This window comes from Pinus tabuliformis, chromosome 7 (assembly GCF_031772625.1).
Source record: "Pinus tabuliformis cultivar Carrire ecotype Pingquan chromosome 7, CPIR1, whole genome shotgun sequence".
Taxonomy (NCBI): domain Eukaryota; kingdom Viridiplantae; phylum Streptophyta; class Pinopsida; order Pinales; family Pinaceae; genus Pinus; species Pinus tabuliformis.
In genome coordinates, this window is record NC_142293.1 from 373,908,956 (window position 1) to 373,934,699 (window position 25,744).

At 35.6% G+C, this 25,744-nt stretch overlaps 1 pseudogene; it reads left to right on the forward strand.

The window, feature by feature from the left end:
• The first annotated feature begins 22,408 nt into the window (after positions 1-22,408).
• Positions 22,409-24,861, forward strand: LOC149247543 (protein NRT1/ PTR FAMILY 5.6-like; annotated as a pseudogene).
• Positions 24,862-25,744: the final 883 nt, after the last annotated feature.

Sequence of the window (25,744 nt, forward strand, 5' to 3'; positions counted from 1 at the left end):
GACCCATGTTATTCCTCTAGTGCAAAAACTATTACATGTAATGTTCCCTTTTATCCTTTGAAAATTTTGATAGATCTTGCATTTCCTAGTCATTAATAAGGTTAACCAAATTTTTCTCCTCCTCTTCCAAAGTATCCATGTTTTCTTTCATCAATGGAAGAACTTCACCTATCCCCGAAAGACCTAAGAAATCCTCCATCTGTGTCTCTTCATCTACAAATTTCTTCTTTTGAGTGTGTTTATGCTCAGGGGTCTTCAACACTGTCTCAATCATCATAATTTCATCAAGAAGAGATAAATCATCCTCCAAACATTCAAGAACTGCAAATGTATTCTTGTCCTCTGCTTTCTTCTGAGTTTGAGCGAATTGTTGCCCTCTAGTGTTCTGACACCTCGATGTGACTTTGGTGAAGTCCTCATTCGTGGTTTCCAAGACTAACTCCTGTTGTTCCTTCTTTATAATCAAACAATATCGAAACAAATGACCATGCTTATGACAATGACGAAATCGAAATGGTACATGCTTGTAGTCCAAAGGTTTGGACCAAACCTCCCCTTGATACTCTAAGTCCACTAACTCTAGTAAAGGTTAGGAAATATTCATATAAACATAGAACCTTGCATAAGACATATTTCACCCTCTTTCAATAACCTCTAAAACTTTCACAAAATTAGCAATAGCATTCCTAATACCCTCCAGATTTTATGAAATCCAAATGTCCACAAGAAGGTAATAAACTCTAACCCAAACTAGTGCTGCCACAAATTCTTCCTTGTCTAGATTAAATCATTCTTCCCAATGTCATATATACAACCAAACATTATTAAAACAATATGTACCTCCATGAAAAACCCTATTATTATCCTCTAGGATAGAGAAAATCACTATAAAAAAAACTTTTGGCCCAAATTTCAAATCCACATCTCCTTTGGGTGACATTTCTGTTGTATATGCCTTTCTAATTCTCTTTTAGTTGGTCATCCTCCCACAAATCTAAAGATGAAAGCATGGTATTTTATCCTCTTGCGACGTTCCTCCATATTGTTTGGAAGGATGACAAATTTAGGGTTTTTAGATGCCTTCGGCAATCATTTTCCTCAATGACTAGCTTGCCACTATGCCCACAAAATTGAGATTTCTTTAGAACGCCCATTGGATCCATGTTTTTCCAAACTTCCAACACTTCACTTCAAATTTCCTGACACCACATTCTTAAAGGAGGGGTGCCCAACTCCTTCCTCCGAGGGGTTCATTTATGTTTCTCAGCACAATAAATAAATTCAACCCGACCTAAAAATGCTACCAAAAGTTGAAAGAAAATTTATAAACCCTAACCCTAACCCCTCAAACCTACGCATTCAAGAAGATTCTCTAATTACATAATCAATAATTTTTATTAGAAAACTTTTTATGTTTGTCATTTAAAATTATTATTATATCTACTTTATTAATTTTTTGCTTGAGTAATTTTATGTTGATATAAATTCTATGTTTTATTTTATCTATTCTAACTTTACCATGGAACAAAATGAAAATAAAATCATAGATATACACATTAAAAAATAAACTTAAAATAAATAAAAAAATGTTCACCTATAAGACAGGCTTATAAGGATTAGTATGTGAAATTCATAAAATTACATAAATAAATAACAATAATGTAAAGAATTAAGTAATATTAGTTATATCTATTTTAATCCATTTATTTTTTAATAAAATGTTTTTAGTGTAATTTATTATTTTCCAAGGTATGAAATGTGGTTTAGCTCATTAATGGATTCACAATTGAAAACAATATATCAAATTCTCATCTCTTTGCTATTATTTCATCTTCCATGTAACACTCCTTAACGTTGATTTATTTGCTATTATTTATCTCTCGTTCATTTATAAACTAAGTAAATATATTTAACTTAAATCGATTTACCAAAAGTCTTTTGGCTAAAGATGGATCAGTTAACGTAGATCGATTTATTTGCTATTATTTGTCTCTCCCTCATTTATAAACTAAGTAAATATATTTCATTTAAATCGGTTTATTAAAAGGCTTTCGACTATAGATGGATCATCATATCTATCGTTATTCGTAGTTTTTTAGGTTTAATACACATCTATAAAATAATTATAATTATGGTTATTTCTGTAGGGTATTTTTTAAAAATTTATTTTCTTATTATATATAATATTGTACGTAATTATTTTGGTTTGAAAACTTATAGGTATAGACGGTAAGTAAAAATTCAATAAAAAAATATGTTATTTATTATTAAAATAGGTAAACAATACATTAATTATAGCTATTTAATTTTATATATATCTATATATATATATATATATATTATATAATATAGAAGATTTAATTTGGTTTGAATTTTTATAGGGATAGAATGTAGGTAAAAATTCATTTAAAAATATGTAATTTGTTGTTAAAATAGGTAAAAAAAAGGACTAATTTCAGCTATTTAATCATATATATATGTGTAAAAATATATCATTTTTAGATAATTTTTTCAAAAATTTCAAAAAAATAACTTATTTACTAAATTTTACCCCTAAGGTTTTCCATATATTTATATCTAACAAAATGAATAAAATTGAGTTAATAATATGCCTTTTTTTCTTCTTCTAGAAACGTATTAGGTGTATTAAATTTGTAGACGAGGTAATTACATTTTTAGACAAGGCAATCATCACAGTGCAAAACACTTCAGAATGGAAAATTGATCATAGGAAAGTATAAAGTTTCGAAAGTAAGTAAAGTAGAGGAAACAAGACTTATATTGAAGATAGTGCCCATTTCATTTTCTTTGTTAACCTTTGGAATAGTTGCAATATGATAGAGTGCATTATTCTTCGTAGAGTAGGTAAGCACCATGGGTTCTTACGTCCTAATCCTTTTAATGTCCATCATTTTTAACTATCTTTCATTACTTTTTACAATTGGTGGATGGTGCCACTAACTAGAAGAATAACCAGAAGGTATGGGGATTGATTTTTGCTCCAATTGGTGGATGGTGCCACTAACTGGAAGAATAACCAGAAGGTATCGAGATTGATTTTCACTCCGTAGTCATGGGGATTTCCTTGTTTTTTTTCTTTATGGATGGTAATTGTAACTCTAATAGAAAATGAGAGGATCCATATAGGAGATATGATGGTTTAGTCGATATTTTTAGAAAGACAGAGAAGACAAAACAAAAATAATTCACACACAAATCACATGAGCTGCAGCTCTTCTATTTATCGCACAAAACATGATTCTTACAATGAACCTAGTGAAGGGTATTTAACCTTTTCGACTAGAGACTCACCTAAAATACCTTAACATGCACACACACTTAACTCAGTTAACTCACACTCTAAATATGGACTGCACTTAACTCTTCATCCATCACTTGACTTGACTCAATGCTCAACACTCAACACTCAGTTAACTGACTCTCTATTTTTAGCCAACTCCTCATGTTGGAGTAATTACAATTTCTAGCACTCCCCCTTAATTACGACCATATGACTCAACATAACTTAACTTGACTCGATTATCACTCAAACATGCCTACTAGTCTATGTCTCTGCTAGGCTTACAATGACTCAAGACTTTCATAATTTTGCATTTTCTTTTTCTCTTCTTCCAAATTTTATATCCTTGAAATTGCTTCATTCTCTGTTGAACTTTCTTCTTGTAGGATTTCTGCACTTATTGTTGCTACAATTTTTCTTTGACTTGGCTTTAACTTTTCCTAAAAAAAATGGGATCATGTCTTCTAGAAATTTCTCTTCAAATATTCGTTCAACCATATACTCTCTCTAAAACATTGCATCTTCAAATTGTCTTATTTTCTCTACTTCTTGCGCTTCATATACCTGTCTTTCTTTCTGCCATATTTTCGGATAGAAAAATATTATCTCTTCTGGACTCCATTACTGAAAATGGGTTTCAATATATTCATGTTTGTCTTCATAAACATCCATATCATTATTTTCACTTTCATCATTAGTTACTGCTGCTTTTTTCCTATAATCTGCATCAAATTTATTAATAACCTTGTTTTCAACTTATTTGTCCATGTCATTCTGAACACCTGCATTTTAAAAAACAATGTTAAAAACATTTTTAATATGACTCTCTTTAGTGAGAGCTTCCTGCTTTACCTCTCCTTCTTTGCCTTCTTTTCAACTTCACTGAAACTATCTTCCACTATTATGTGGTAAGTGGATATTCTCATCCAAAACTCTTCAATCACTTTATATTTTTCTTGATCATCAACTGCTGCTAGATCACATATTGCTTCATGAGCAGTTCCAAGTACTTCATATCTTGCTGCTACAGTGGCAACTTCACCCTTAAATGCTTAAACAAACATGGCACTTACCATATTTCCACAATCAATCTCTATTGCAATAAACAAAGCATACATATCATCAACATAATGTTCATCCACATTATGGTGGGATATCCAAGCATGCATGTGCTCATTGACAATTTCAAGTTACCAAATCCATCAGTTGCGGCTAGATTCACCAATTGACATATAAATTTGTAGTTATCATCCACATGTGCTTCATCACAATGGGATTCACCATCATCTATATCATCCACGTTACAGTGGAGTCTTTGAGCATTTATATGCTCTTACTATGTTTCACACATAGAAGCATAAACTTCTCTCTCTGCAATCTTTGCTGCATCTTCTTCATCTGTATCCATTCTTGCATAATGGGTTTCAATTTTATGGTCTTGAAAACCATCATCCACTTTTGAGTCAGATTCTCTAAGCTCTGTTTTCCTCTCAGAGTCTTACTCATCTAATCTCATATATGCAGTTGACTTCTTTGATTGTGACATAACCTAATGTGGCATGTCGCTCCCCTTTGTGCCAAACTCTACTTCCAATATCTTCCATGCTTCTTTGGAAGTTGTAGCTTTTGCTACCTTGCACAAATACTTCTCATCCAATGCCAATTTTATAAAATTCAATGCTAAAGTATCACATACTTCATCATATGGGTTATTAGACTCGTACTCAATTACCTCTTTAGCTCGAAGAAAAGTTAACATCTTGATAACCCAATGATAAAAATATTTACCTATAAACATAGGAGATGGTAGCGGATTAAAGCTACACCATTCACCCTCGATTTCTTCTTTGTCTTCTGCTAGACTTCTCAGTTCCTCGGCGATGGCCTAAACCTCCTTGACCATGGCAATGATATTTGTATCTTCTTTTGGATTTCTTTTCTTAATGTGCTTCAGTTGTGCTTTGCGACCCATGACTGCAGTATTTCATCTATCTTATAGTTTCTTTCCTGATTGCATGAGGTTGTCTTCCATATTGCCCCCCCAAAAAAAATATAATTTTCAATATGCGCCCCTGTAAGGCACAATCTTCACCCAAAACACTATCATGCTTGACAAAAAAGCAAATAATTTTGTATACTGACCGACTTTACAAAACCCTAAACTCTTGTTCAATAAAATCTTTTTCTTTCTCTTTTGATTTAAAAAAAAACCCCTTCATAAATATCTCACATTCTTTTTTAAATCCCTTTCAATATCTTTATAATAAGACACTCATAAAGGAAAACCTTTATAAACTTGAAATTTTTCAATATATCAAAAATGACTCTAAAAACCTTCGAATGCCTTCTATGTTAAAATCCTTCAAACTTTATGGCAGAACTTTTTATATTTCATAAATGTTTATCCTCATCAATAACCCATAAACTTTTAATAAATACGTCCTTCAAAAAAACATAACACTTTAATATGGGTAAAAAGAATCCATGTAACTCCTTGTAGAAGATATTTTTCAAAACTAACTTCACCCAAATTAAAAGAGAACTCAAAAACAACCTCCATATCTTTAACCTTACTCTTTACTTTTAGAAAAGAGCAGGCATATTTTGATGTGTTGACTTTTCTTGGAGTCTTGTCGCAACTATCGAGGCCTTATCGATTCTTAGAGGACTCGGTGATAGTTGCTGTCAATTGATGCCAGGGCGGAATGTTGTTTACGTGACTTCTCTTCTCACACATTTTGGCTCTTGAAGCTACAGTTGCAGGTTCGCTACCTCTTCGGTTTTGTTGTGGTATTGTGGGGAAACTCACAAATCGCAAATGCTATACTAATTTATTGGAAAGACAGAAAAAACAAAACAAAAATAATTCACACACAAATCATACTAGCTGTGGCTTTTCTATTGATCACACAAAATATGATTCTTAGAATGAACCTGGTGAAGGGTATTTAACCTTTTCGACTAGCTACTCATGTAAAATATCTTAACATGCGCACACACTTAACTTAGTTAACTCACACTCTAAATATGGACTGCACTTAACTCTTAGTCCATCACTTGACTTGACTCGACACTCAACACTCAACACTCAGTTAACTGACTCAATTTTAGCTAACTCCTCATGCGGGAGTGTTATCGGGAAAACTAGTGTCCATTCAAAACTGTTAGTCCCGCTAAGATAGGTAGCTATCTTAAAAATAAACAAACTAAAGTTACATTGTTTTCCTTTATGAAAGATAGATAAGAGAGAAGCAGAGAGTACCAAACTCAGTCTTTTGCTTGGCTCCTTGCTTGTTTTCTCCCTCCTTTGACAGAGCTTCGCCACTCCTTCCTTACTTGTCTCGCTTCAAAGAACACTTATAGAGTCAAAGAAACATAATACCATCAATGCATAGAGATCTATAACCATAAACAATATAGGATCAGATGTATATTAACCATACAAATGCATATATAAGTACAAGATTCAGAGGTATACAAGAATATGGAGGAAAAATCAATAACTTTATTGATAGAAGTAGTAGAAGAGAGGATTACAAACCATTGGTCTGACCCAATGCCATCCTCCCAACATGAAAGCCCTCTTCACCTCATGAAAAGCTAGATCACCCCACACTATGATGTTTCACAGAGAAACCAACAACACTTCCTTACAAAATACAAAATTCCAGCCTCTGGATCTCTAGGATGAGGGATAAATATATAGATATTTGCAGGTGGGTGAGTCAGCTTCTGGGATTTTGATTGGTGTCATTTCTCTGATAGCTCTTGGTTCCACTTGGAGATTTCATGATCTCTTACTCATCCCTGGGCAAGTTCAGAGAGGAAAGTATCAAATGGGCAGTTTCTAGAAGATTCTCTGGGTTTCCACCTAGCCAACTGCCTCTTCCATTTGTCTGCTGTCGCTCATCACACCCTATAGAAGGGTTTTTCAGTATGCATTGCACTTTCTGCATGTAGTAGGTGAGATGCATCACACCCTTAGCACTGAGCAGTCTGTATGGTCCAGTTTTGACCAGATCTGAATAGTTTTCCAGGGAGAACTTCTGGGAGATGACGTAATCAACTGACCTTGTTCCTTTAGGGCATGAAACAACACTTTTAGGTGCTTAGAAGCCCTTGGTTTATGGACATATGAGATTGGGGTTGCAGTGCCCAAATATTTCTATAACAGCTTCCCCTAAAGCACGACGTCGTAAATCTTCTGATGTCGGGTGAAATGTTTTATCATGAGGATTCAAGGTTTTTCAAACTGGAAGGTGACCTATAACAAGATACAATACAATACATTATCTTCATAATATTTTCATGATCTAGCTGAGGCGGGCATTCCCATGCTTAGCTTTATAAATTCATTTTCATGTACATATGACAGACAACTGTCTGTGTGACAGATTGATGATTTTGGTAGAGCCATCATCCCTTAGCTTAGATGATTCTTTGTGCAGCTATGATGTACATTTGATGTCTTTATTTTCCTGAATATATCGCAGCCCGGATGGATGAAACTAGATCCGAGGTCTTCAAACTTGTTCAATCTTCGCCCGAAGTACAAGTCGATCCATGTGAAAGGATGTTCTGATGTCGAACATGGAAAGACATCGCCTGATTACCAACCAATGATGTAAGCTGTTAACAGGTGCGAGAGGAATCACCGATAATGATAATGACCCTCAAGGTACCGCAGTACAATTCACGTGGTGTGAATACATGAGTCGATGTTGAACACCACGCAAAATATTTCAGTCGAAGGCCATTGATGTAAACATGTCACCGGAAGTGAGAAACTTGCCATTGAGGCATGCAAGCTTCAAAGTACTGAAAGGGTTGTTCCTAAGTCGACTTCTTGGCTAATGAGCTGATGTCGACAAGAAGTGACCCATTGTAGGAGGGCCTTAATGAATCCCACATCTACGACATGGAACGAAGCAAATGATTTTGTGGAGGTGAAAACGATCTAATGATACAAGATTCAGGGTGGCGGTCATGAAAGAATGAAGCGTGAAGGTATTGCAGTGGATGAAATGTTAGCTGGGTTGGTGAATTCTCTGAGTGAATTATCTTGAACATATCGGTGACACTGAAATGGATTGGTAGAGTAACCTCAAAAATGGATGGTACGGAGGACCAATGGTGATATGACCATTGAACGGAATAACCCAACCCAACTCAATCATCGTGATGGAGTGAAAGTGTCATGTTCAAGAGCAACCTGCTACCAATAAAGTTTCTTCAAGTTTTCTTCCCAATTTTTCCCTAGTCATTGCTGACCAGTTCCTCTTTATTTTTGTCAAGCTTGAGGAGGATAACATATGCCTGTTCTATAACTTACCCTTCGTGCAAACCTGTCGCTATGTTTTAACGAGGCTAGCGACAGTGAAGCTCGTTCTTGTCTGCATGGACAAGTTTGTCGCTACTGTTTTAACGAGTTTAACGACCAATATAACTCAGTCCTTTTCAATTTTAGAGAGTCTAAAAAAAAGACAAAAAGGAAACTCCAGTAATCCTTTTTCGTAGTATAATCCCTTAAGTCCGAAAAAATATAAAATAATATGAAAGGGATGACTTTTCAATATTTTTAATGAGCTGAACAAGACAAGTGCTCGATCTTTTTGTGTAATGATCCCTCAGGTCCAAAAAGATTAAAATCTAGAGGACGGATGGCACTTCCGATCGCTTTAACGAGCTGGAGAGGCCAATTGCTTGGAAATCTTTTCATATTTTACGAGTCAGATGAAAAGAGCTTAAAGGAGACTCATCTTTGAGGAACGAGTGATATTTTCAAGTAGCAACTGGTTCCAGGTAAGATTTGGAACTTTTTCAATCACGGCAGTGTAAAGAAGGTGGCTAATAGAATCAATCGTCGCAGTTGTTCCTCAAAAGGGGTAAATAATCAAATGGAGGCATATGATCGGCTAAAAAAAAGTGGAGGTGATGGTAAAAACATGAACAAGGTTCAAAAGATGATAATTATGTGATCGCAATGGTTATTTACTAAAGGTGGGTTCTTTTTTTAATGAGCTTGAACTCCGGGGGAACATTTTCTCATCGCTAGGTTTATTTTCTAATGAACTAAAACTTCACATAAAACTGCTCATGCCAGTCGTATAATAAGGATATCTCTAATCAATATGTTCATTTTTTAGGGATCTTTCCCCATGCGCAATTTTGCTCCGAAGCCTTTTGTTATGCAAGCTAGGAATGACCAACCTATGAGTCTAAAGGGTTGAGAGCCTACAAACTAAGAAAATAAATGGTTGCTTTTCACTTTCATGCAAAAAGGTTTGCATGCCTCCAGGTATAATGAAGTAGAGTTTCCAAGTTACCATACGGAAGTTCTTGCATTAACAAGATTATACCATCCGCGTAGCAGAAAAAAAACTTCCTTTGCGATGTTGATCGAAATGGATAAATGTGACTTTTGTAAATGCTAATCACATAACCTTTGACAGGGGAATCCTTTTCCACTCTAATCCATTTTCCTAAAAGGACAGGATAGTTAGACTAGTCATATTCCTACGCGGAAGCCTACCTTATATCTGGGGTTTTCCTGTCGAAGCAGACCAGGGCGCATGCCTCCTAAGTTTGGTCGGATTCACCGAATCACTCATGCTCATTAGGTGGATGGACTAGAGATTGATGAGACATTCCTTGTGCAAAATGACCAGTTAGGAATGGCACTTGACTAGTAGCTATGTGTGAACCAGGGAATGAAAGCTGGTCTACGAGCTGGACCACTCTGCCTTCATGCGTGAAACACATCACTCGAAAGAGTGAGGAAACTATAGCTCGCATGCTATAAATATAGTCACGCCCAACGAGTAGATTGTAATCTAATGGCCCTTGGACTACCATCACGTTCAGATAAATGGTTTTCCTTCTCAAAGTTATAGGCAAATTTGGAAGGATCCCTAACGGTCGACTGGTTCCTTTGTTGAAGCCTGACAGGTTTTGAATCTCAGGCAGAAGCACTGGCGAACCAAGCACTTTCCAAGCACTGGAGGAGAGGATACTCACGGAAGCCCCTTCATCTATGATAGTACCAACCATGACCATTCTGTAAGCCTGTACTATGATTCAGAATGGTACATTAGATGGTAGGTAGGGTCTCCCTAGTAGATTCCAATCGAAGGATACGACTATATTGCTTGGAGGAGGGACCGAATAGACGGCCAGATGAATATCTGATGGACTTCCTTCCTGTAGTAAAGGAACGGGTAGATTACCCCCAGGTTCATCGGATTCTGTGTTAACAAGAAGAATTTGAATGGTGTTGTTCTCATTCTCTTTGGTGACTGTATCATCTGAGGGTAGACCTTCTGAAGACAAGACTGGGTCAACTTCCATCTCGACCTGTCAACTTTGGTCTTGTGTGGACTCAGAGGGTGTTTCTTCAATATCAGATGCTTCGACCGACAACAAAGGTGTGTCAGTCGGATTTTCAACTAGTGATGGACTCGGCAAGAGTTTCTTGTATCCAGGAAGAAGCCATAGTAGTGAAGCAGGACGATTATCCAAGACTCTTTTAACTTCATCCAGGAAGGGACAATGGTGGAGGGCATGATCACCTTCACACAGTCTACAAGGAAATTTAGATCTTCCTTTTTATCCATTGACTTCATTTTCACTAGTTGACGGTGTACTTTTAGGATGATCGTCAGAGGATGAGGACACCAGATTGTGCAAGCGGGGAGACCAGTCACTTAAGATCCATGGGATGCAAGGAAAATCTCGATGATAGTGGTCTCCTTTGCAAATGACAAATGGATATTTAGGTTTGGATGGTGCAATGTGTGGATTTTCGTTAAACGATGCATGGATGCCCCCTTTTGTCGTTGGCTTCTTCTTCTTCTTCTCCTTCCCTTTCTTTTTCTTCTCAATTACTTGGTTTTTAGTTTTACTAGCTTCACCAAGCAAAGAGGAAGAAGGAGAGGGAGAAATAAATGAAGTAGAAGGTTGGGGGGTAACTCTAGTATCATCTGGTTGCTGATTTGATTGCTCAAGAATCACGGTGTTTTGACTGACAGAGGTCGAGAAAAGCCATACTGGCAGACCAATTGTAAGTCCTGGAAGGGACAATGTAGCCATATGAGGTGCACCAATATGTCCCCAAGAGGAGAAGGGACTAGGATTCCCCCCAAGGGGAAATCCTTGATTGGTGGACTCATTTTCTCAACCTAAGACCAACGCTTTGACACAAAAATTGCTTTTTCAATTTTTAAGAGTCGAGAAAAAGCTAAAGATGACTCTAGTCACCTTCGATTTTTAATGAGCCTGAAGTGACAATTGCTTAGATGGACCTTTTCTTTTAAGGAGTTTGAAAAGGAACGAAAGTGACTACTCTAGAAATCTAGACAGAGGGATTACCAAACCAATCGCAAAACTACAGAATACTTTTAAGGTACGACAATCAATCTTCCCGAATGCTGTGTTCAGTGCATTGCGATCGATAGGGCGACAGACACGACTTCCTAAGGATAAGGGATATAGCATATTCTAGTCTCCCAATATATACTCGACGGTACGTGGGAGCACAAGTCCATACTAGCACTTGTCGTATCCAAGAGGAGGAATCACCCAACCTACGATGAAAATGATAGTTACCAAGGTTTACGACGTCGGAATACATCTCTAGCCTAGATTTCTAGATGTTGTGTGTTAGGTTCCAAAGCGTTTTTATGTTCATTAAGGTTTATTTTATAGTTGATCTTTCTTAAGAAGTTTGCCTTTAAGGTTCACCGCGTGATGTAGATATACAATTCCTAAATATGCAATCTAAGATGATAAATGGTCGTTTACTTTCCTTTTGCAATGAAAATCCTAGCTACTAAGGAAAGAGAAGTAAAATTATTTCAACATAGAGCAGAGAGCACACACTAAGATGCACTGTCCTAAATCAATTTCCACACGCAGTGTAAATGAAAATGCACATGCATGTATTTGTTTTCCGCTTTCTTAGTGAATGACAAAAATAATGCTAAGTACAGATCTGAACTATTTTTCTTTCAAAGCGATAGTACTAACAATTTTCTTTTCAAAAAACGAAAGGAAGACTAAGACAACACTTTGCGATTTCGAATTTAAAATTGCTTTCAACACTTGAAATATTATTAATTCAAATCAAATACAATGGCAAAAGTTTAATTGACTATCAAAAAGAGAAAGAATTTATGACACTCTTTTCTTTGACTGAAAACGACACTTGTGACACTTTCAAATCAAATGACGACAGTTCGATTAAGCTACTGTTTGCAAAGGAGAACTGTAAATGACGAAAAATACATAAAAACATTCACAATTCTTTATCAGTGGAGGCTAAATAATGCAAAGGAAGGGAGTTTCAATAGTGATATACTGATAATAGACAGCAAAACTACTAAATAAAGCTAAAGACAACGAATAAAAAACCTAAATCTGGAGGCAGAAACAGTCTCACCTAATCATCGCACCTGTAACACAGGGAAACAGGGATGCATCTCACCTGCAGCACACGGGAGGTGCGATGCATCTAGACTAGCAATGAGAGACACTGCGATGGTCCAAGGACAAGACTGAGCTTGGGTTTTGCTCACAATTTTTAGCTTAGTTCAGGTATTTAGGCTGAGCTAATGATAGGCGGTAAACGTAAAGCATAAGGGCTGATATAATGAGGTTATTTGAGCTACCACCAGAGCACTTAGGATGTTTGCAAGTTAGATGTTCAGTTCATAAACTAACTCGGAGATTGACTGAAGTAGCATTGATCTACTTTGCAGTTGCATAGAAAAAGCAATTCGAAGGCTAGCTGACTTAACTTCAGGCTCCATCTATAGTTTATAAAGCAAAAAAATAGGAACAAGCAAATAAAATATTCGCTCCCCAGTGGATTCACCATTTTGTTATCAGGAAAACTAGTGTCCATTCAGCGCTACTAGTCCCACTAAGACGGGTAGCTATCTTAGAAACAAACAAACTAAAGTTACTTGTGTTTTCCTTTATGAGAGATAGATGAGAGAGAAGAAGAGAGTACCAACCTCAGTCTTTCGCTTGGCTCCTTGCTTGTTTCCTCCCTCCTTTGACAGAGCTTTGCCACTCCTTCCTTACTTGTCCTGCTTCAAAGAACATCTGTAGAATCAAAGCAGCATAATACCATCAAAGCATGGAAATCTATAACCATAAACAATACAGGATCAGATGTATATTAACCATACAAATGCATATATCAATACATGATTCAGAGATATAGAAGAATATGGAGGAAAACTCAAATAGCTTTATTGATAGAAGTAGTAGAAGAGAGCATTACAACCCGTTGGTCTGACCCAACGCCATCCTCCCAGCATGAAAGCCCTCTTCACTTCATGAAAAGCTAGATCACCCCACACTATGATGTTTCACAGAGAAACCAATAGCACTTCCTTACAAAATACAAAATTCCAGCCTTTGGCTCTCTATGATGAGGGATCCATATATAGATATTTGCAGGTGGGTGAGTCAGCTTCTGGGATTTTGATTACTGTCATTTCTCTGATAGTTCTTGGTTCCACTTGGATATTTCATGATCTCTTACTCATCCCTGGGTGAATTCAGAGAGGCAAGTGTTAAACAGGCAGTTTCTAGAAGATTCTCTGGGTTTCCACCTAGCCAACTACCTCTGCCATTTGTCTGCTCTCACTCATCGTACCCTACAGAAGGGATTTTCAGTATGCATCACACTTTCTGCATGTAGTAGGTGAGATGCATTGCACCCTTAGCACTGAGCAATCTGTATGGTCCAGTTTTGACCAGTTCTAAGTAGTTTTTCAGGGAGAACTTCTGGGAGATGATGTAATCAGTTGACCTTGTTCCTTTAGGGCATGAAAAAACACTTTTAGGGGCTTAGAATCCCTTGGTTTATGGACATATGAGATTGGGGTTGTTGTGCCCAAATATGTCTATAACAGGGAGTAATTACAATTTCTAACAGATATTGACAATACTATAATCCTTTTGGATTTTTGGTTTATTCGATAGCGATAATACTGTAATCATAGATGTTTATTTTAGTACTTTTGAAGAAATATTTTTATGGTGATTTTTTTTTAATGATTAGTTATTGATTTTTGTTTTGTTTCACATCATCATGTTATTTAAATCAACACTTCATTAATTTTATTTATTCTAGGTCTCCTATTACTATAGTATATAGTATATGGGAATTCCATATCAACATCTAAAAAATATGTGCATATATTTTTATCATTCACTTAATTTTTTTTTCCTAAGTTAAGATAATCTATTAATATGCACAAAAAATTACAGAGAGGACCAAGCCTCAACCAAGTTTAACATAGTGTTTCAGCAAAAATCTGGACTACCCCAACATTAGGGAAAACAGTCCACAGAAAGCAAAAAACCAAAAATGGTATCAGTTCTTATGACCAGAATCCACAAAGAGGTTTTGCCATGACATAATGTCCAGATAGGAGACCAGATTCCAAGACAGAAGACACCTGGTAGCCACGTCCATACACCTGGCAGCCGCGTCCGAACCCCTGGCAGCCACATCCATACCCCTGATCGCCACATCTAGACACCTGGAAGCCACGTCGACCTAAATGAAATCATCCGGGATGGGTTCCTCAACAATTGGGCATGCCCAATCATCCGCCTCGTCCCTCGACACGCTGCCGTGTGGCTCCCCACCACCGCCATGTGGCTCATCCGTCGGATGGGCGTTGCCAAGCCTACCAGATGCTGCCTGCGAAGCTGACCCGTCATGACCAGTTCCACCTGAGGGGCGCGTGGCTACAGAGCTACCCCCTTCACCATGTTGATTGCCACCAAGGTTCTTGCCATGCAGAGCAAAGAAACCTTCGTCCATCACGTTCTTCCCTGTGTCTCTGCAATTGCTGCGTCTGGGGGCGTCCTCTTGCCGCAAGTCAGAATTTTCCACCTGAGAGGCAGTCTATTCATTGTCTTCAGTGAAGAGGATGGAAATGGTAGCTATAATAACAGGCCTGTTCAGGGTGCTACGGAACCTGAATTGGGTTGAGTGGGGAGCTGGATGAAGGGGCAAAGGAAAATTATCAGAGTGAACTACAAAATCACGATGAGTTACACCTAAAGACCGAGCATGACCTCGCCCACTTCTTGTATTGGGATATATACCCGCCCCATGTCTTTGGGGATGATGTAGTTCAGGGGAAGGAAAGGAGGCAGCGGGCTCAGGGTGCAGCTCAGTCTGAGGGCAAGAACTGCCTCCCTAAGTTCCGTCTCTTCGACTTCTCATGCGATGTCTCACGATACTGGTATGTCTGGCAAAGTGCACAGAGGGAGCAGTAATAGAAGGAACGATGACAGAGGGAGCTCTAACAGAGGGATTGTGAGGGGGAGCAGGGTCAGTCTGAGCAAGGGTTAGATAGCAGAAACCAGAATGGGAATGGTGAAACCCATTTCCAAAATCAACGCAGCAAACTAACCAGTAGCGATGCCCAGTTACAGTGCGAGAGCTGGATTCATAGGCTTGAGGCGGGAAATTGCAGTGGAGCAGGGGAGACAAAGAAATAATGAACTGAGGTACCTCCATATACAGACAGTTAATGGATTATTTTCGCTTTAGACCTGCATTAAATGTTGCCTGCAGGGTGTCAAGAGGGTGTCTCAGGGTGGTATGGGGAGGGGCGTCTTCAGCCAAGTGGCCCATCCTCTCGCCGCCGGTCTTCAATGTATTCATTAAAATCAAAGTGTGTCACCCACATCCGGGTTATCCTTCACTTAAATTGATAAGGTCATGTAATTTATTTAGAAAATATTATTTATGATTTTGAATTTCTTTCACTTGGGAACTTGAATTTTATTATTTAAAATTAAGCTCCATAAAAAGATAATAAGTGGCAAGTTAATTGCCCCTTGGTAGGTCATTTGATGTATTTGGAAAATGTTGTTTATGATTTTGATTTTTTTTTCACTTCTGAAGTTCCATGTAATATTTTATAAATGCATTATATAGTCTAGACAAGGGATCTTAATTAAAAATCATAAATAATATTTTCCAAATGCATTATGTAACCTACCAATATATTAGAAACCTTGAACATGTGTTCATTTTCATCCCTACAATATAAATGGATAAATCATGTAACTTTGTTTAAAAGAGTATTGATAGTTCTATGTTTTTCCTCTTGAAAATAGTATCAGATGTAGTTATTTTCTTACCTGTTTACTTATTTTACTATTGTGGATATTAATTTTTAAATTAGGAAAAAAGATTCCAATGATAATTTATTATTTTCTTGCATTTTATGATCATAAATTACCTATTATTTTCACATGCAAATTTTTTCTTAGAAAGAATACCTAATTTAACTAAAGAAAACATTTATAACATGATGTCAGATAATGGAGACTTTGAATTGATTATCAATAATTAAACGAAGTCACAATAAGAAATTAGTATCCATTTCCTAAACTCAATGATCTATGCAATCAAAAGAAAGAAGTTAAAGTGTATTCTAAAATAGTTTTATGGCTGAAATATAATCAATTGAGAATAAGAGAAGAAGATATTCTTAAGAAAATATTTAAGATGTCTTCTAGTCCTAATGAATTTGTGATGGTACCCTTAGGATTGACAAACTCACCTAGTGTATTTATGAGGTTAATCAATGAAATGTTTTGGTATATCTCAACCAGTTTGCATAAGTATTTTGAATGATGTTCTAATATATTCTAAAAATTAGATGAAATCAAAGAAAATTTAAAGAAAGTATTAGAATGTCTTAGAGAGAATTCCCTATATGGTAAACTCTTGAAGTTTTCATTTTATGAATAAAAAATTCACTACTTAGGGAGTAAAATTTTAAGATAATGATGTAATGAATCTTGTAAAGATAGAAGAAATTATGTAATGGCTAGCTCCTACTAATGTACAAAACGTATGTATATTTATGAGATTTTGGAGGGGAAATTTTCTTCCTTTCAAGGAGAATGTTTCCCCATAAATTCATATAAGTACCAATTCGAATTTTCCTCTATAGTTGTGCATTTATTAGTCTTCTTGTGAAGAAAACTTCCATTTTTGCAGCTTCACTTTCATTTCTAGCAGAGATGTACTTGGATTGATTCAACTAATGAAGTTTGGTGATATTTTTAGCTTCTAAAGCTTGGCCTCCGTCATAGGAGTCTATGTATCCTTGGGCTTGTCCATACCAGGAGCTTCAATGCCCTTTTGTATAATTTAATTTTCTTCTTTTCACTTCTTATTCACATGCATCTCTTCTTTTTTATTTTCATATTTCTGTATTTAGTATTCATGCTTATTTTGATGTAGGATTGGGTTAAATGATTGAAGTAAGTTATTTTTAAGGTTATTTATAGATTCAAAAGCACGATTCATCCTTAGGAAAAAAATTGAAAAGTCATCTTCATCATTGAGCTACTTGGATTGCTTCACTAGATCAAAAATCTAGAATTTCTCGAAGTCCCTTGTAGAAAAATAATAGTAAATTTCTGCTATTGTTAATAACGAAATTTACCCCACTTCATTTTCACTTGATCAGTTTAGGCATTTGATATGTTAACTAGCTCACTAGCTCTTGAATTTCCAGTCTTTAGAGTAGTAATTTTCTGCTATCTTTTACCACGTGTTAATAGGGGTACTTTGGAGTGATTATACTTGGAATGGAGAACTAAGACATCCTACTTAATAGAAAAAAAAATTTCCATCCCATTTTAATTTTATTTACTTGGGCATTTAGCAATATTCTCTCTCTTGTAGCATTATAGGCCTCATGTACCAATCGCCTGTAGCATCACTTTCCTTCACTAGTTTTGATCCCCACGCAAATTTCACTTATTCTATATGAATAATTACCCATAGGCTCTAAATGCATGATCAGGGAGACCTAAGGGCCACTCTAGATCCTTCCCTCCTCCACTGAAATCACAAAACAACAAATAGAGTTAGGAAGCAATTTTCACATTTGAAACTCTTCAATGCAAGTGAAGTATACTTAGTTTCTGAATTTCCTACATATGTGTTCTAGGTTAAATTTCTTCTTTCCAAGAAATTTTCATCTAGATTAATGATTTCCATTTTGCAAATAGAATAATTAATTTATTTTTTTTGCAATTAGAATAGCATGGTTTATTTATACAACTAGTTTAGGTTATATTTTATGACATTCACTACATTATATCAATGAAAGAAGGACGCATTGCATGTTGCACATACAGTGTCGACACCTCTTAGACCTGCACGAACCCCAGGTTGATAATTTAAGTTTGTAGCCTTAGGAGTTGCAAAATTCTTGTTGCAATATTACGGCTCATCATTGTTCTGTATGAATTTTGAAATGTCCTATCACGATGGGTCTATACACCCACTACATTAGGATGGGCCTGTTATAACTCTATACATTGATTGTCAATGATTGTACGATAGATTATGCCCCCCCATGGCCCTGGAATCTCCACTACAATTGACTTCTCAATCTCCCTACTGGATGTGATGGATGTGTGTATGGAATTATGGACTATTACTTTAGAAATCAAGGATGTGCCCAAGACAATCCCATCCACCAATATTCTTTGACACACTACATCATAGGAATATGAGCTAAGATGTGATCAAACTCTAATTAGGAGAGCTTTTGCATTAAACAATTAGGTTCGGATCGTGTAACCACGGAAATTCATGGCTCTCTTAATTAATTATGAAACTTAGCTTTTGCATAAGAAAATAAAAAGAGAAGATCACGCTTGGTCTTTTGTTGAATATATCATTCGAAAATTTGCTAGAGATTGGAAATAACATGCATAGATAAATCACTATTGGTGAGGAATCATATCTCCACAACTCGTTCGTGGGAAAAGGAAAATATGAATATTTGATCTATCAAAGTAACCTCAATTCTAGACAGAACAATTTTCTGTAATGGTCGAGTATGGTGGCTATGAAAAACCATTGAAATTGATGAAATCTTTAGCTAGGGTGACCGTGGAGAATCACTAAAACTAATTCTCTTCAGCTATAATTAAGAAACCTTGAAGATGGTAGGAAAACAAGCTTTGATACCACTCTAAGATCCCAAACAATGAAATAATTAACAAATCTGGCACATTTAAGTGTCTAACAGAAATACCTTCAACAAAACACTAAACACAAAAGGGATATAGAAAAATGCAACCCTTATTTCAGTTAATACATAAAAAGAAAAAAATACATGCTAAATACAAGAAAAATAATGGAGCCCTTGCCTTAGCATGCACGACTGAAAAAGCATAAGAAATTTAAGACACTGAAGCACAATTATGGACCTAGATGCATCCACCAGACAAATGTCAGTGTGGGGTTTTCATAGTGGGCTCAAGTTAGAACTGGCCATGCCAAGTTCTCAACAAACATACAATAAGATAGACAAACTCAGGACGATCCAAATGCCTATCTCCTATCCCCTTTTATAGGCTTTATGGACTCTCTAGAAACCTTATTTTATTGTTTTCCTCGAAAAATGAAGGCAAATACCATGATAAATACCATGAGAAGATTCCGTCCATTTTGACCATATCAAGAAAAGGGAATATTACAGAAATATCACAACCATTTCACACAAGTTTTTTGGATGATATTATAATATATGAATGGAACAATACATGAACACAAAGAACATTTAGGGAAAGTATTACAATGTCATTGAGAGAATAATCTATATGTAAACTCTTGAATTGTTTGTTTTATGAATCAAATATTCATTACTTGGGGAATATGCTTTCAAGATCATGATATAATGAATCTCAAAACGATAGAAGCAATTATGGAATGGATAGCTCCTACTAGTGTACAAAAAGTATGCAAGTTTATGGGTTTGGTCAAATATTATAAAATCCTTTTATGTGGTTTTTTAAAGATTGTTAATCCTATAAATAAATTACAAATAAGAAATGTGCATCGATGAAAAAATGCAAGGAAGTGTTACAAAGAGTTAAATAATTATTGATTATGAATCCTATTTTAAAAGTATTATATATGGATTTACATGTTTTGGTATAAAGAAGATTAGATGTAATACTAATCCAACATGTTAGGGTTATTTGAATAAATTTATATAAATCATAGTGGCAGTACAAGCACTAGTAATTTGGAAGAAAATTTGAGATGAAGATAGACCATCATGGACATCAACTTATATTTATGCAAATTAATTTAAATGTTAGAAAAATTAGGTGTTGAAAATTAATTAGTGAGTATGCTTTCGATATATCATACATTAAGATAAAAATAAATAGAGTGGTAGATTATTTAAGTCACAAGCCACATTTTTTCAATGTTTCCACTCAGGATAAATTTATGAGAAGAGGTATTGAACTACAACTAGAAGATAAAGGGTATAAATATAAGATATGTTGGAATTAGAAAACAAAGTGATCAAAATTCAGAAATATGAAAGATATAGGTTGGACTATCATGGCTTATTACAATTTTTAGAAGAATTTACATACTATTGAATGACTAAATTCAAATTTAAGAAAAGTTGAAAGAGTTATTTGTATGACTCATCTAGGAGTAAGGTAGATGAATTCAAATGTAAAACCATTATTCCATTGGAATGGAATGGAAAGAGGAATAAATATTTATGTAGCTATATGCCTTGAATGTTAGGAAAGGAAGATTGAGCATTCACATCCAACATGATTATTGCAACTACATATGCTAGCTAAGTGAAAGTGCGAAGTGATTTCAATGGATTTTATAATAGGAGCATCTATAGCATTAAGAAATATGTTTCTATATTTGTAGTGATTGATATTTTAACTTGAAATGGACATTTTATTCCAATAAAGAATAGTTATCAAGAATTGAAGATTGCAATCTAAGTTTCTATCTACAAGATAGTAAGATTACATGAAATTCTAAAGAAGATAATTTTAGATAGAGGATCAATAAATTAGATATTAGAAGACATGTTCCACATTTTTGTAATCGACAACTAGGTTAGTCTTGTACTCCGCATGGCACATGGTCAATTCTAGCCACTATACCTTTGGGGTCTACGACCTATTGTCGTTTCTATCCTCCTCTCCATAGAGCGTGTCATGATCGTAAGATTAAACCTTGTATCTTTTAGTTTGCATAATTTCAAATCACTTAAATCACCAATTAAATTGCCCGGCATATAAATTTATTAAAATTAATAAGAAATATTATTGATGATTAATTTTCAATATTTTATTATTAATAAATAAAAATTTAATATTTTTCTTTTAAATTTAGACATGGCCCTATCTAAACATGGATTGGGCTAGGAAAACATAGATTAGGTGAGAACAGTATTAGTCTACAACGTCGTGTGCATTGCACTCATAAATAAGCGGCGAAACAAGTATGTGGGGTTTTGAATTTTTTTTCAGCATGAGTGTGAAAAAGTAACTATAATGCACGTTAAAAATGGATTGCTTGTAGTGTATGTAATGGCATTTTAAATTTATATAGTTAATTTTTGTTTTTTAAATTTAAATAATTAATTTTTGTCATTTAAAAAGTGTTCGGAATGTATAAAGAGATTTAACATTTAAAATATTTTAGGATATTTAAATTATATAGATTATAAAGTTTAACTATATTATTTTAAAAAATAGTTGAAAGTTAAAATTCACCATACATACATATAAATAAATGTGATTTAGTTAAACATCCATTTACAGTAATGGCATAGTCCATTAAAAAAAGGCATATGTTTCCTCTTTAAAAAACGAGAATAAAGTAATGTATTTATGTTTTTTTAAATTTTAAAAATAATGTAAATCCCTTATTCCTACCAACCAGAAGTCTCACAAGTCTCATACAACAATTTAGGTATCTTTGACAAAACAAATTTAATTTCTAACTAGGCTATGATATGCTAGCTTGACTGTGATCTTAAATAGGAAAAAAAAAAAGAGTATAAAAAAAAAGATTATGGCAGCATTCAATTGCATTGCAGTTACAATGCAGTGTACATAAAGGCAGCATTCACTTGCATTGCACTAGACATTTACATCGTAGCAACCGCTTGCGTGCAGTAGCAACATTCTTGAAATGGAGTTTCGAACTTTCTTTGAAACATCGTCAAGCGACAGAGAAATTGGCTTGTGGGATTGAGAATAATCATGAAATTCCAACATTGTGAGGAATGGATGGGGTTTTGGAAGGCATCAGGGCAACCAGACAGAAGCCAGGATGATAAGGAAGACTGGGTCAAGGATGGATCCCTGGATATCAAAGGAAGGCCTGTTCTCAGATCAAAAACTGGTGGATGGATAGCTGCGTTTTTAACCCTAGGTATCTCTTTATTTTATAAACTGCTTTCATATTTCTGGCCAGAATGCAGTTTAACTTAGTTATACTGTGCCTTTGGGTGATTGTGCAGTAGTTGATTTCAGCGAGAGGCTCGCCTACTTTTCGATTTCGGCAAACTTGATAACATATCGAACGACTGTTTTGCATGAAGGGCTTGCAACTTCTGCTAAAAATGTTAGCTACTGGACTGGTGTCACATGCGTTACGCCTCTTATGGGGGGCTTTATAGCAGATGTTTACTGTGGACGCTACTGGATGGTCCTCATTTCCTTGATAATATACCTGTTGGTGAGACTGCAAGATTTTGATAATATATAATGTAATAAATCTGTGTGCATAACTTTTGTTGCCAGCTATCTTATAGCTCTTCTAATTATGCACTCTATTTCTTTTGAGTAATCTTGTATAAATTCATGTTTTAGGGATTGCTCTTGTTGACGCTGTCAGTATCACTGTCAGCTCCGAAACCACCTGAACTTTGTGATGGGATATGCAGCAAGCAACGGCTACTCAGATTGGTGTATTTTTTTCGTCCTTGTATTTGATATCCTCGGGGGCCGGTGGTAACAAGCCCTCTTTGGAAGCATTTGGTGCAGAACAGTTCGATGAGGAAGCTAAAACGGAAATGGCCAAGAAGAGTTCCTTCTTTAATTTCTGGTATTTTCCGCTTTTAAGTGGTCTTCTCTTAGCTGTCACAGTAATTGCGTACGTTGAGGATAACCTAAGCTGGGGATTTGGGTTCGGGATTGTAACAGTGACCATGGCTATCGCCACTGTTGTATTTCTGTATGGAACGCCATTCTACAGACACAAGCTTCCAGGAGACAGCCCTATCACTCGTATCGCTCAAGTTGTAGTCACTGCTATAAGGAAAAGAAATATGAACATGCCTTCAGATGTGAGTCTGCTTTATGAGAATCAGGATGTGGAATTCATAAAATCAGGCCAGAGGCATCTATCGCACACAGATAATTTTCGGTATGTTAAAGATTTAAATGATAGGGTTACTTTCATTTTAAATGATTAGAGGAATTGGTAATTGGGTGTGTTTTGTATTTACACTGGTTGGGTAGTGCTAGCTATAAGCCCTGGGTGCAGACTGTCATTATCATTATAACACCTGGTTGCATACTTCCACACTTATCATTATCATTATAATGTCTGGGTACAAACGTAACTACCCAATTAATTACCCAAATGCTAAATCTAGAATTATTTTTTCACAAAATTTTATATTCACAATTAAAAACAACGAATTGAATTCTTCTCTCTTTGAGCTATTATTTCTGTTGCCTGTCACCTATACAGTACATAAAAAGCTTAAGACATATCGATCTATTAATATCTGTGGTTTGGCTATCAGCGTATTAGGTTTCTGGACAAGGCGGCCACAATGGTGCAAAACACTTCAGAATTGAATACTAACACACAGATAAGTCTAAAACCAAATCCATGGAAGGTCTGCACAATAACTCAAGTAGAGGAAACGAAGTTTATATTGAGGATACTGCCCATCTCGTTGTCTTGCTTAATTTTTGGAATAGCTGCAGTATCACAGAACACAACGTTCTTCATAAAGCAGGGCAGCAGTATGGATAGAAGCATGGGTTCCCACTTCCAAATCCCGCCGGTTTCTCTTGGCGTCTTTTCTGCCATCTCTGGACTTGCTTTTGTTACTATATACGACCAGTGTATGGTAACACTGGCCAGAAGAATAAGAGGCGAGGCGATGAACGAGGATTAACTGTGCTACAAAGAATTGGAATTGGCCTCTTCTTTTCTGTCCTGTGCATGGTGACGTCAGCTTTAGTAGAAAAAAAGAGAATCCATGCAGCAGAAACTCATGGCTTACTTGACAGCCCTCAGACTACAATCCCTCTCAGTGTTTTCTGGTTAGCTCCACAATTCGCTTTGTCGGGAATAGCAGATGTGTTTACACTAGTAGGATTGCAGGAATATTTCTATAATGAAGCGCCTGACAGTATGAGGAGTTTGGGTATTGCCTTTTATATAAGTATCATGGGCGTCTCCAGTTTTCTCAACGGTCTCGTCATAACCTTAGTTGAAGGAATAACCAAAAGAGGAGGGCATCAGGGTTGGCTTGTCAATAATTTAAATAGGTGTAAGTTGGACTATTTTTACTGGCTCTGGGCGATACTGAGTGCTGTCAATTTATGCTGCTATGTTTATATTTTATATTGCTCACATATACACGTACAAGAAAGTGAAGAAAATTGTAACTAATACAAGTGATTTTGCATAAACTAGTTACTAAAGTATCATAGACGACATAGAGTTATGCGAATTAATATGTTTCTTCCCAGCTTGAACTGGACTGTGATTACAAAACATACCATGGGAAAACAGTTATAGAATGGTTATTTTTCATAAGAAAACAGTTATGGCATGGTTCTTTTTGTATAAATTTGTTAAGAGTTGTGATGTCTTCGTCCTGCTTTCCAGATCACTGTTAAATTAGCATAGGCCAGCGGATGCTTACTCTAATAACTTTTCTTTTCATTTTTAGGAGAGCCTGAATTATAATCTGACATCGTTCACTATTCAGTTAATATTATATTATATGTTATTTCATCCATGAGGTGTAGAATTTTGCTTTTGATCTTAATATTATATCATATGTTATTTCATTTATGAGGTTTGGAATTTGTTTCCATCCTTTCAAATCAGATTAAAGGTTGAGATGGAAGTTATTTGGTGGGCATTAAATCATTTGAATTCTAAATTGTAAATTGTGGACTTTGGTTTGAGCGAAAATTTAATCTTATTATTAATCAGATTCGAATTTGTAGGGAAAGAAAGTGAAAATGAAAGTTATTTTAGAAAAATTAAACTATAATTTATAATTAAATTAATTAATATATATAATTATTCTATCTTCAACTCCTCTCTATCAAATTTGATAACTATAGCTTATTTTCAAACTAATATTCATTCTCAATTCCTCTTATTATCAAATTTAAATATGTCCACCCACATAAACTAAACCCAAATAAACCAACTAATTTACCTCTCATAAAGATATATAAAACATTACCATATATATTGGCATTATTCGCTTGGCATATTCATATTTGTCATTAAGACTACTCTGACGCGCATGATCTCCATACTTTGAGAGACGCGGT